The sequence below is a fragment of the Balaenoptera physalus genome (genome assembly GCF_965194825.1).
Source record: "Balaenoptera physalus genome assembly, chromosome: 10".
Lineage (NCBI taxonomy): Eukaryota > Metazoa > Chordata > Mammalia > Artiodactyla > Balaenopteridae > Balaenoptera > Balaenoptera physalus.
Window position 1 is genome coordinate 38,610,223 of NC_138889.1, and position 14,273 is coordinate 38,624,495.

Below are 14,273 nucleotides of genomic sequence, written 5' to 3' on the forward strand. Positions count from 1 at the left end.
ACTTTGTAACAAAGTCAATCAGCTATACGTATACATATATCCCCATATCTCTCCTCTCCCTTGGGTCTCCTTACCACCTCCCTATCCCACCACTCTAGGTGGTCACAAAGCATGAGCTGATCTCCCTGTGCTATGTGGCTGCTTTCCAATCTCTGTATTTTACATTTGGTAGTGTATATAGGTCGATGCCAGTAACAAACTTCATCCCAGCTTACCCTTCTAACTCCCCACGTCCTCAAGTGCATTCTCTCCATCTGCGTCTTTATTCCTGTCTTGCACATAGGTTCTACAGAACCATTTTTTTTTTTAGATTCCATATATATATGTGTTAGCATACAGTATTTGTTTTTCTCTTTCTGACTTAATTCACTCTGTATCACAGTCTCTAGGTTCATCCACCTCACTACAAATAACTCAATTTTGTTTCTTTTTATGGCTGAGTAATATTCCATTGTATATATGTGCCACATCTTCTTTATCCATTCATCGGTCGATGGACACTTAGATGGCTTCCATGTCCTGGCTGTCATAAATAGAGGTGCAATGAACATTGTGGTACATGACTATTTTGAATTATGGTTTTCTCGGGGTATATGCCCGGTAGTGGGATTGCTGGGTTGTATGGTACTTCTATTTTTCGTTTTTAAGGAACCTCCATACTGTTCTCCATAGTGGCTGTATCAATTTACATTCCCACCAGCAGTGCAAGAGGGTTCCCTTTTCTCCACAACCTCTCCAGCATTTATTCTTTGTAGATATTTTCATGATGGCCATTCTGGCTGCTGTGAGGTGATACCTCATTGCAGTTGTGATTTGCATTTCTCTAATGATTAGTGATGTTGAGCATCCTTTCATGTGTTTGTTGGCAATATGTATACCTTCTGTGCAGAAATGTGTATTTAGGTCTTCTGCCGATTTTTGGATTGGGTTGTTTGCGTTTTTGATATTGAGCTGCATGAGCTGCTTGTAAATTTTGGAGATTAATCTTTTGTCAGTTGCTTCATTTGCAAATATTTTCTTCCTTTCTGAGGGTTGTCTTTTCATGTTGTTTATGTTTTCCTTTGCTGGGAAAAAGCTTTTAAGTTTCATTAGGTACCATTTGTTTATTTTTGTTTTTATTTCCATTTTTCTAGGAGGTGAGTCAAAAAGGATCTTGCTGTGATTTATGTCATAGAGTGTTCTGCGTATGTTTTACTCTAAGAGTTTTCTAGTGTCTGCCCTTACATTTAGGTCTTTAATCCATTTTGAGTTTATTTTTGTGTATGGTGTTAGGGAGTGTTCTAATTTCATTCTTTTAAATGTAGCTGTCCAATTTTCCCAGCAACACTTATTGAAGAGGCTGTCTTTTCTCCATTGTATATTCTTTCCTCCTTTGTCAAAGATAAGGTGACCATATGTGCATGGTTTTATCTCTGAGCTTTCTATGCTGTTCCATTGATCTATATTTTTGTTTTTGTGCCAGTACCATACTGTCTTGATTACTGTAGCTTTGTAGTATAGTCTGAAGTCAGGGAGCCTGATTCCCCCAGCTACGTTTTTCTTTCTCAAGATTGCTTTGGCTATTCGGGGTCTATTGTGTTTACATACAAATTGTGAAATTTTTTGTTCTAGTTCTGTGAAAAATGCCAGTGGTAGTTTGATAAGGATTGCATTGAATCTGTAGATTTCTTTAGGTAGTATAGTCATTTTCACAATGTTGATTCTTCCAATCCAAGAACATGGTGTATCTCTCCATCTGTTTGTATCATCTGTAATTTCTTTCATCAGTGTCTTATAGTTTTCTGCATACAGGTCTTTTGTCCCCTTAGGTAGGTTTATTCCTAGGTATTATATTCTTTTTGTTGCAGTGGTAAATGGGAGTGATTCCTTAATTTCTCTTCCATATGTTTCATCATTAGTGCATAGGAATGCAAGAGATTTCTGTGCATTAATTTTGTATCCTGCTACTTTACCAAAAGCATTGGTTAGCTCCAGTAGTTTTCTGGTAGCATCTTTAGGATTTTCTATGTATAGTATCATCTCATCTGCAAAGAGTGACGACTTTACTTCTCCTTTTCTGATTTGGATTCCTTTTATTTCTTTCTCTTCTCTGATTGCTGTGGCTAAAACTTACAAAACTATGTTGAAAAATAGTGGTGAGAGTGGACAACCTTGTCTTGTTCCTGATCTTAGAGGAACTTGCTTCAGTTTTTTCACCATTGAGAAAGATATTGGCTGTGGGTTTGTCATATATGGCCTTTATTATGTTGAGGTAACTTCCCTCTGTGCCTACATTATGGAGGGTTTTTATCATACATGGGTGTTGAATTTTGTAAAAAGCTTTTTCTGCATCTATGGAGATGATCATATGTTTTTTCTCCTTCAATTTATTAATATGGTTTTTCACATTGATTGATTTGAATATATTGAAGAATGCTTGCATTCCTGGGATTAACCCCACTTGATCATGGTGTATGATCCTTTTAATGTGCTGTTGGATTCTGTTTACTCGTATTTTGTTAAGGATTTTTGCATCTATGTTCATCAGTGATATTGGTCTGTAGTTTTCTTTCTTTGCAACATCTTTGTCTGGTTTTGGTATCAGGGTGATGGTGGCCTCATATAATGAGTTTGGGAGTGTTCCTCTCTCTGCTCTATTTTGGAAGAGTTTGAGAAAAATAGGTGTTAGCTCTTCTCTGAATGTTTGACATAATTCGCCTCTGAAGCCATCTGGTCCTGGGCTTTCTTTTGTTGGAAGATTTTTAATCACAGTCTCAACTTCAGTGCTTGTGATGGGTCTGTTTATATTTTCTATTTCTTCCTGGTTCAGTCTCAGAAGTTTGTGCTTTTTTAAGAATTTGTCCATTTCTTCCAGGTTGTCCATTTTATTGGCATATAGTTGCTTGTAGTAATCTCTCATAATCCTTTGTATTTCTACAGTGTCTGTTGTTACTTCTCCCTTTTCATTTCTAATTCTACAGATTTGAGTCTTCTGCCTTCTTTTCTTGATGAGTCTGGCTGGTGGTTTATCAATTTTGTTTATCTTCTCAAAGAACCAGCTTTTAGTTGTATTGATGTTTTCTATTGTTTCCTCCATTTCTTTTTCATTTATTTCTGATCTGAACTTTATGATTTCTTTCCTACTGCTAACTTTGGGGGTTTTTTTGTTCTTCTTTTTCTAATTGATTTATGTGTAAGGTAGGTTGTTTATTTGAGATGTTTATTGTTTCTTCAGGTAGGACTGTATTGCTATAAACTTCCCTCTTAGCACTCATTTTGCTGCATCCCATAGGTTTTGTGTTGTCGTGTTTTCATTCTCATTTGTTTCTAGGTATTTTTTGATTTCCTCTTTGATTTCTTCAGTGATCTCTTGGTTATTTAGTAGTGTATACTTTAACCTCCATGTGTTTGTATTTTTTACAGATTTTTTCCTGTAATGGATATCTAATCTCACAGTGTTGTGGTCGGAAAAGTTATTTCATTCGATTTCAATTTTCTTAAAATTGCCAATGCTTCTTTTGTGACCCAAGATATGATCTATCCTGGAGAATGTTCCAGGAGCACTTGAGAAGAAAGTGTAATCTGCTGTTTTTGGATGGAACATCCTATAAATATCAATTAAGTGCATCTTGTTTAAGGTATCATTTAAAGTTTCTGTTTCCTTATTTATTTTAATTTTAGATGATCTGTCCAGTAGTGAAAGTGGGGTTTTAAAGTCCCCTACTATGATTGTGTTACTGTTGATTTCCCCTTTTATGGCTGTTAGCATTTGTCTTATGTATTGAGGTGCTCCTATGTAGGGTGCATAAATATTTACAATTGTTATATCTTCTTCTTGGATTGACCCTTTGATCATTATATAGTATCCTTCTTTGTCTCTTGTAATAGTCTTTATTTTAAAGTCTATTTTGTCTGAAATGAGAATTGCTACTCTAGCTTTCTTTTGGTTTCCATTTGCATGGAATATCTTTTTCCATCCCCTCACTTTCAGTCTGTATGTGTCCCTAGGTCTGAAGTGGGTCTCTTGTAGACAACATATATATGGGTCTTGTTCTTGTATCCATTCAGCCAGTCTATGTCTTTTGGTGGGAGCATCTAATCCATTCACATTTAAGGTCATTATCAATATGTATATTCCTATTACCATTTTCTTAATTGTTTTGGGTTTGTTATCGTAGGTCTTTTCCTTCTCTTGTGTTTCCTGCCTAGAGAATTTCCTTTAGCATTTGTTGTAAAAGCTGGTTTGGTGTTGATGAATTCTCTTTGCTTTTGCTTGTCTGTAAAGGTTTTAATTTCTCCATCAAATCTGCATGAGATCCTTGCTGGGTAGAGTAATCTTTGTTTTAGGTTTTCCCTTTCATCACTTTAAATATATCCTGCCCCTTAAGGGGATTCCCTTGTATGTTATTTCTTGTTTTTACCTTGCTGCTTTTAATAATTTTTTGTATTTTATTTTTGATAGTTTGATTAATATGTGTCTTGCCGTGTTTCTCCTTGGATTTATCCTGTATGGGACTTTCTGCATTTCCTGGACTTGATTGACTATTTCCTTTCCCATATTAGGGAAGTTTTCAACTATAATCTCTTCAAATATTTTCTCAGTCCCTCTCTTCTTCTCTTCTTCTTCTGGGACACCTGTAATTTGAATGTTAGTGTGTTTAATTTTGTCCCAGAGGTCTCTGAGACTCTCCTCAATTCTTTTCATTCTTTTTGATTTATTCTGCTCTGCATCACTTATTTCCACTCTTTTATCTTCCAGGTCACTTATCCGTTCATCTACCTCAGTTATTCTGGTATTGATTCCATCTAAAAAAATTTTAATTTCATTTATTTTGCTGTTCATCATTGCTTTTTTGCTCATTAGTTCTTCTAGATCTTTGTTAAACGTTTCTTGTTTTTTCTCCATTCTATTTCCAAGATTTTGGATCATGTTTACTATCATTACTCTGAATTCTTTTTCAGGTAGACTGCCTATTTCCTCTTCATTTTTTTGGTCTGGTGGGTTTTTACCTTGCTCTATCATCTGCTGTGTTTCTCTGTCTTCTCATTTTGCTTAACTTACTGTGTTTGAGGTCTCCTTTTCGCAGGCTGCAGGACGTATTTCCTATTGTTTGTTGTGTCTGCCCACAGTGGGTAAGGTTGTTTCAGTGGGTTGTGTAGTCTTCCTGGTGTAGGGGACTTGTGCTTGTGTTCTGGTGGATGAGTCTGGATCTTGTCTTTCTGGTGGGCAGGACCATGTCCAGTGGTGTGTTTTGGGTGTCTTTGAATTTATTATGATTTTAGGTAGCCTCTCTGCTAATGGGTGGGTTTTAGTTCCTGTCTTGCTAATTTTTTGGCTTAGCATGTCTGGCACTGTAGCTTGCTAGATGTTGAGTGGAGCTGGGTCTTAGCATTGACATGGAGATCTCTGAGAGAGGTTTCTCCATTTGATATTATGTGGAGCCAGGAGGTCTCTTGTGGATCAAAGTCCTGAACTAAGCTCTCCCACCTCAGAGGCTCAGGCCTAACACCCAGCCGGAGCACCAAGACCCTGTCAGCCACACGGCCAGTTTCATGAGGAGTTTCTTGCTTTTTGGGAAGTCTGAGGTCTTCTGCCAGGATTCAGTAGGTGTTCTGTTGGGAAGTCTGAGGTCTTCTGCCAGGATTCAGTAGGTGTTCTGTAGGAGTTGTTCCACATGTAGATGTGTTTCTAATATATTTGTGGGGAGGTAGTTGATCTCCATGTCTTACTCTTCCACCATCTTGAAGGTCTCCCCCAATCATTCATTATTATACAAACACTTACAAAGAATAAAAATAGTCAGCAATCTCTAACTCATTTTTTAAAGCTGCTGTGTCTTGTATACCAAAACCAGATAGGTAGAGTACAAGAAAGGGTTATATAGGTCAATCTCACTTGTAAATATAGATACAATAAACCTAAATAATTACTAGCAAACCACATCAATGTATTAAAAAGACGATACATCATGTTCAGCTTGAGTTTATCCTAAGAAAACAAATACACTTTATCTTAGAAGAATATTTGCGTGTGTGTGTCTGTAATTTGTGTTATTAATAGACAAAAAGTGATACATAATTAATGCAGAAAATCATTTTATTTAATATATCACCCATTCATTATAAAAATTCTTAGCACATTAAGAATAAACCCTACATTCTTAACCTCATAAAGGACATCTAATTAAAACTTGCAGCAAACATTTTTCCAAATAAAAGTACAAAATAAGAATTAAGAAATTAAGTTTTCTGTGGCTGCATTAAGAAATTACCATAAACTAGGTTACCTACAACAGCAGATGTTCTCTCACAACTCTGGAGGCCAGAAATCTGAAATCATTGTTACTAAACTGAAATCATGGTTTCAACAGGACTGTGCTCCCGCCAGATGCATTTACCTCTTATACCTTCTCATGGCTGTTGTCATTCCCTGACTTGTGGCAGCTTCATTGGTCATGTTGCCTTATCCTCATCTATGTGTCAAATCTCTCTCTGCCTCTTTCTTAGAAGGACATATATAATTGTATTTATGGACCACATTGATAAACTGGGATTTTCTCTCCACTCAAAATCCTTAACTTAATCATATCTGCAAAGAACACTTTTTTGCCATATAATACTCATAGGTTCCTGGGATTAGGGCATAGATGTTTTGGGGACTATTTTTCAGCCTACCACAAGAAATATAGAATTATCTTAAACAAGAAGAAAGATTTGTTATTAAGTATCTTATTTTTTGTAATTGAAAATGTTTTTGGTTTTCTCTTATTATTTTACATGTTTTATCTGTTTGATCCCAACTACCATCCTTGCACTGTACATTGCTTTGGGTATTCTAGTAAATAATGCAAGACCAGGTAAATAAGTACATTTTATAAGGATTTGAATGGAAGAAACAAAACTGTGCCTGTCACAGATGATATGACTGCTTGCCCAGAGATAAACCCACACACATATGGCCAACTAATCTATGACAAAGGAGGCAAGGATATACAGTGGAGAAAAGACAGTCTCTTCAATAAGTGGTGTTGGGAAAACTGGACAGCTACATGTAAAAGAATGAAGTTAGAACACTCCCTAACACCATACACAAAAATAAACTCAAAATGGATTAAAGACCTAAATGTAAGGGCAGACACTAGAAAACTCTTTGAGGAAAACATAGGAAGAACACTCTTTGACATAAATCACAGGAAGATCTTTTTGATCCACCTCTTAGAGTAATAGAAATAAAAACAAAAATAAAAAATTGGGACCTAATGAAACTTAAAAGCTTTTGCAAAACAAAGGAAACTACAAACAAGACAAAAAGACAACCCTCAGGATGGGAGAAAATATTTGCAAATGAATCAAGGACAAAGGATTAATCTCCAAAATATATAAACAGCTCATGCAGCTCAATATTAAAAAAACAAACAAACCAATCCAAAAATGGGCAGAAGACCTAAATAGACATCTTTCTCCAAAGAAGACATACAGATGGCCAAGAAGCACATGAAAAACTTCTCAACATCACTAATTATTAGAGAAGTGCAAATCAAAACTACAATGAAGTATCACCTCACACCAGTTAAAATGGGCATCATCAGAAAATCTACAAACAACAAATGCTGGACAGGGTGTGGAGAAAAGGGAACCCTCTTGCACTGTTGGTGGGAATGTAAATTGATACAGCCACTATGGAGAACAGTATGGAGGTCCCTTAAAAAACTAAAAATAGAATTACCATATGACCCAGCAATTCCACTACTGGGCATATACCCAGAGAAAAGCATAATTCAAAAAGACACATGCACCCCAATGTTCATTGCAGCACTATTTACAATAGTCAGGTCATGGAAGCAACCGAAATGCCCATTGACAGACGAATGGATAAAGAAGATGTGGTACATATATACAATGAAATATTACTCAGCCATAAAAAGGAATGAAATTGGATCATTTGTAGAGACGTGGATGGATCTAGAGACTGTCATATAGAGTGAAGTAAGTCAGAAAGAGAAAAGCAAATATTGTATATTAATGCATATACTTGGAACCTAGAAAACTGGTACAGTTGAACCTGTTTGCAGCACAGAAATTGAGACACTGATGTAGAGAACAAACTTATGGACAACAAGGGAGGAAAGTGGCATCGGGGGGTGGTGATGGTGGTGTGATGTACTGGGAGTTTAGGATTGACATATATACAATAATATGTATAAAATGGATAACTAATAAGAAACTGCTGTATAAAATAAATAAATAAATAAAATTCAAAAATTCAAAAAGAAATGACTCTAAAGACCTATTTTTTAAAATTGAGTTTTATTAAATGTCTGGATTAAGAAAAATAAGCAAAAAGCAATTACATTTTTCCAGACAGGGATCAAACAATTAAAAAATGGTAGTAATAAAATTAACAACAACATACTCTTCTAATCTGCCCAATAGGCTTCTTCTGTTCTCCAAAGAAAGGTGACCTTTCCTGACAATACACTCTTTTCTTGTCATGTCCCCTTTCTGCCCATAAAATTCTTCTATATTGTAAAGTCCTTTGTAGCTCCTAAGTGTTTTCTAAGCGAAATGCTGCCTGATTCATAAATCAATGAACAAAGCCAATAAGATCTTTATGTTTACTCCATCGAATTTTGTATTTTAACAGATTCCGTGGCAGTGGTAGGACCAAAGGAAACTTCTGACCTTTCAGAGACAACAAGAGATACAGTCATTTACCTGGGAACCTTTTTGATTTCTCTATTTTTCTCAGCTTTTCTGAAGACCATGGATAAATTCCTCTCAGTTCAGAGCTCTACTCTGCATCCAGCTCCCAATCTAATTGGCTTTACAGTCAGTTCCCTATTTGGAATCATTAGTTTCACACTGGAAACTGCTAGTAGTAAGACCACAATTCCCCATAAGATTGGAAACCCCAGTTCTTGATTCTGCATCCAGATTTCACATTGGGAACTGCTGGTGGCAACTGAGTTCCCTGTTTGTTTGGAATTAGCCTGTGGTACCCACTCTATAGGGTGTGCTAGTTCAATACATTCCTTGATCCCCAGTTCCACGTTGGAAATTGCTAGTGTTGCACACAGGGTCTTATCTTTGCCAGGCCATGGTAACATCTCTTGGTTATTGCCGGTTAAGGTGCAAGTTTGTCTCTTTTGTTAGATAAAGGCTACTGCTAGTGTGAATCTTGGTTTGGAAGCAAAAAAAAAAAAAAAAAAACCAAAATCAAACAAACAAACAAAATCCTGCAAAAATTGACAGGCATGGATCAAGCACTTAAAAGGTGTTACAGTGCTCACCAGCTAACTCAAGAACTCCTGTGTTAGGATAAGTTCGTCATGAAATGCATTAAATTGACACTAAGTCACCTGCCAACATCAAGAAAATTTCTGCAAAATGAGGCAAATTGTAAAACACCACACATTCTCCAATGCAGCAGCACAACCCCTTTAGGTATTTAATTTGGCTTTGAGAGACCCAAAGACTTAGCTAATTAATTAATTAATTAAATGGGGTCCTTAAGTTCCAAAGAGTCAAGTGTGTAAACTTCTGGCACACCTGCTTATTTTATGTCTAAAAACTATTTTCCAGAAGCTATAAGTATCTACAGAAATGGCAAAATCTTACTAAAAACAACCTAGAATTACACTGGCCATGACGGGGAATGTTCCAGTTAGACAAAATTGTTCATTTAAGAATTGTATTTAAAAGCAAAGGTTTCAGGAGACCTTCAAGATGGGGGAGGAGTAAGACGTGGAGATCACCTTCCTCCCCACAAATACATCAGAAATACATCTACATGTGGAACAACTCCTACAGAATACCTACTGAACACTGGTAGAGGACTTCAGACTTCCCGAAAGATATATTTTTTTCCTTTTTCTCCTTTCCTGAGTGTGTATGTGTATGTTTTGTTGTGTAATTTTGTCTGTATAGCTTTGTTTTTACCATTTGTCCTAGGGTTCTGTCTGTCCTTTTTTTTTTTTTTTTCTTGTTTTGTTTTTTTTGTTTTTTTTTCTTTTTTTAAATTACATTTTAATTTTTTAACTTGTATTTTAATACCTTTTTTTTCTTTTCTTTCTTCCATTCTTTATTTCTCCCTTTTCTTCTGAGCCATGTGGCTGACAGGGCCTCTGTGCTCCTCCCAGGTGTCAGGCCTATGCCTCTGAAGTGGGAGAGCCAAGTTCAGGACATTGGTACACCAGAGACCTCCTGGCTCCATGTAAGATCAAATAGCAAAAGCTCTCCCAGAGATCTCCACGTCAATGCTAAGACTCAGCTGTACTCAACGACCAGCAAGCTACAGTGCTGAACACCCTAAGCCAAACAACTAGCAAGACAGGAACACAACCTCAACCATTAGCAGAGAGGCTGCCCAAAATCATAATAAAATCAAAGACACACCCAAAACGCACCACTGGACACGGTCCTGCCCTCCAGAAAGACAAGATCCAGACTCATCCACCAGAACACAGGCACCAGTCCCCGCCCCAGGAAGACTACACAATCAACTGAACCAACATTAGCCACTGGAGGCAGACACCAAAAACAATAGGAAGTACGAACCTGCAGCCTGTGAAAAGGAGACCCCAAACACAGTAAGTTAAGCAAAATGAGAAAACAGAGAAACACAGAGCAGATGAAAGAGCAAGGTAAAAACCCACCAGAACAAAAAATGAAGAGGAAATAGGCAGTCTATCTAAAAAAGAATTCATAGTAATGACAGTAAAGATGATCCAAAATCTTGGAAATAGAATAGAGAAAATACAAGAAACATTTAACAAGGACCTAGAAGAACTAAAGAGGAAACAAATGACATTGAACAACACAATAAATGAAATTAAAAATTCTCTAGAAGGAATCAATAGCAGAATAACTGAGGTAGATGAATGGATAAGTGACCTGGAAGATAAAATAGTGGAAATAACAAATGCAGAGCAAAAAAAAAAAAAAAAAAAAGAATGAAAAGAATTGAGGACAGTCTCAGAGACATCTGGGAACAACATTAAACATACCAGCATTCGAATTATAGCATCCCAGAAGAAGAAGAGCAAAAGAGAGGGACTGAGAAAATATTTGAAGTGATTATAGTTGAAAACTTCCCTAATATGGGAAAGGAAATAGTTAATCAAGTCCAGGAAGTGCAGAGTCCCATACAGAATAAACCCAAGGAAAAACACACCAAGACACATATTAATCAAACTATCAAAAATTAAATACAAAGAAAAAATATTAAAAGCACCAAGGGAAAAACAACAAAAAACATACAAGGGAATCCCCATAAGGTTAACAGCTGATCTTTCAGCAGAAACTCGGCAAGCCAGAAGGGAGGAGCAGGACATATTTAAAGTGATGAAAGGGAAAAACCTACAAACAAGATTACTCTACCCAGCAAAGATCTCATGCAGATTTGATGGAGAAATTAAAATTTTTACATACAAGCAAAAGGTAAGAGACTTTAACACCACCAAACCACCTTTATAACAAACGCTAAAGGAACTTCTCTGGGCAAGAAACACAAGAGAAGGAAAAAAATTATAATAACAAACCCAAAACAATTAAGAAAATGGTAATAGGAAAATACATATCAATAACTACCTTAAATGTAAATGGATTAAATGCTCCAAACAAAAGGCGTAGACCGGTTGAATGGATACAAAAACAAGACCAGTATATATGCTGTCCACAAGAGACCTCCTTCAGACCTAGGGACATATATAGACTGAAAGTGAGAGGGGAGAAAAGATATTGCATGCAAATGGAAATCAAACGAAGCTGGAGTAGCAACTCTCATACAGACAAAGTAGACTTTAAATAAAGAGTATTACAAGAGACAAAGAAGGACACTATATAATGATCAAGGTATCAATCCAAGAAAAAGATGTAACAATTGTAAATATTTATGCACCCAGCATAGGAGGACCTCAATACATAAGGCAAATGTTAACAACTATAAAAGGAGAAATTGACAGTAACCCAATTATAGTAGGAGACTTTAAAACCCCACTTTCACCACTAGACAGATCATCGAAATGCAAATAAATGAGGAAACACAAGCTGTTAATGATATATTGAACAAGATGGACTTAATTGGTATTTATAAGACATTCCATCCAAAAACAACAGAATACACTTTCTTGTCAAGTGCTCCCAGAACATTCTCCAGGAGAGATCATATCTTGGGCAACAGATCAAGCCTTGGTAATTTTAAGAAAATTAAAATTGTACTAAGTATCTTTTCCAACCACAACCCTATGAGACTAAACATCAACTACAGGAAAATATCTGTAAAAAATGCAAACACATGGAGGTTAAACAATACACTAGTAAATAACCAAGAGATCATGGAAGAAATCAAAGAGGAAATCAAAAAATTACCTAGAAATGAAAGACAATGAAAACACAATGATCCAAAATCTATAAAATGCAGGAAAAGCAGTTCTAAGTTGGAAGTTTATAGCAATAAAATCCTACCTCAAGAAACAAGAAACATCTCAAATAAATAATCTAACCTTACACCTAAAACAATTAGAGAAAGAAGAAAAAATCCCCAAAGTTAACAGAAGGAAAGAAATCATAAAGTTCAGATCAGAAATAAATGAAAAAGAAATGAAGGAAACAAGAGCAAAGATCAATAAAACTAAAAGCTGGTTCTTTGAGAAGAAAAACAAAATTGATAAACCAATAGCCAGATTCATCAAGAAAAAAAGGGGGAAGATTCAAAACAATAGAATTAGAAATGAAAAAGGAGAAGTAACAACTGACATGGCAGAAATACAAAGGATAATGAAAGATTACTACAAGCAACTATATGCCAATAAAATGGACAACCTGGAAGAAATGGACAAATTCTTAGAAAAGCAGAACATTTAGAGACTGAACCAGGAAGAAATAGAAAATATATACAGACCAATCACAAGCACTGAAATTGAGAATGTGATTAAAAATCTTCCAACAAACAAAAGCCCAGGACCAGCCCATTCACAGGGAAATGCTATCAAACATTTAGAGAAGAACTAACAGCTATCCTTCTCAAACTCTTCCAAAATATAGCAGAGGGAGGAACACTCTCAAACTGATTCTATGAGGCCACCATCACCCTGATACGAAAACCAGACAAAGATGTCACAAACAAAGGAAACTACAGGCGAAGATCACTGATGAACATAGATGCAAAAATCCTCAACAAAATATTAGCAAACAGAATCCAACAGCACATTAAAAGGATTGTACACCGTGATCAAGTGGGGTTTATCCCAGGAATGCAAGCATTCTTCAATATATGCAAATCAATCAATGTGATACACCATATTAACAAATTGAAGGAGGAAAACCATATAATCATCTCAATAGACGCAGAAAAAGCTTTTGACAAAATTCAACACCCATTTATGATAAAAACCCTCCAGAAAGTAGGCATAGAAGGAACTTACCTCAACATAATAAAGGGCATATATGACAAACCCACAGCCAACCTCATTCTCAATTGTGAAAAACTGAAACAATTTCCTCTAAGATTAGGAAGAAGGCAAGGTTGTCTACTCTCACCACTATTATTCAACATAGCTTTGGAAGTTTTAGCCACAGCAATCAGAGAAGAGAAAGAAATAAAAGGAATCCAAATCAGAAAAGAAGAAGTAAAATTGTAACTGTTTACAGATGACATGTTATTGTACATAGAGAATCTCAACTTTGCTGCCACAAAACTACTAGAGCTAATCAATGCATTTGGTAAAGTAGCAGGATACAAAATTAATGCACAGAAATCTCTTGCATTCCTATATACTAATGATGAAAAAACTGAAAGAGAGATTAAGGAAATACTCTCATTTATCATTGCAACAAAAAGAATATAATACCTAGGAATAAACCAAGAAAAGGATACAAACGACTGGTATGCAGAAAACTATAAGACACTGATGAAGGAAATTAAACATGATACAAACATATGGAGACATATACCATGTTCTTGGATTGGAAGAATCAATATTGCAAAAATTACTATACTACCCAAGGCAATCTACGTATTCAATGCAATACCTAACAAACTACTAATGACATTTTTCACAGAACTAGAACAAAGCTTTCACAATTTGTATGGAAACGTAATAGACTCTGAATAGCTAAAGCAATCTTGAAAAAGAACAACGGAGCTGGGGGAATCAGGCTCCCTGACTTCAGACTATACTACAAAGCTACAGTAATCAAGACAGTATGGTACTGGCACAAAAACAGAAATATAGATCAATGGAACAGGAGAGAAAGCCCAGAGATAAAGCCATGTACATGTGGTCACCTTATCT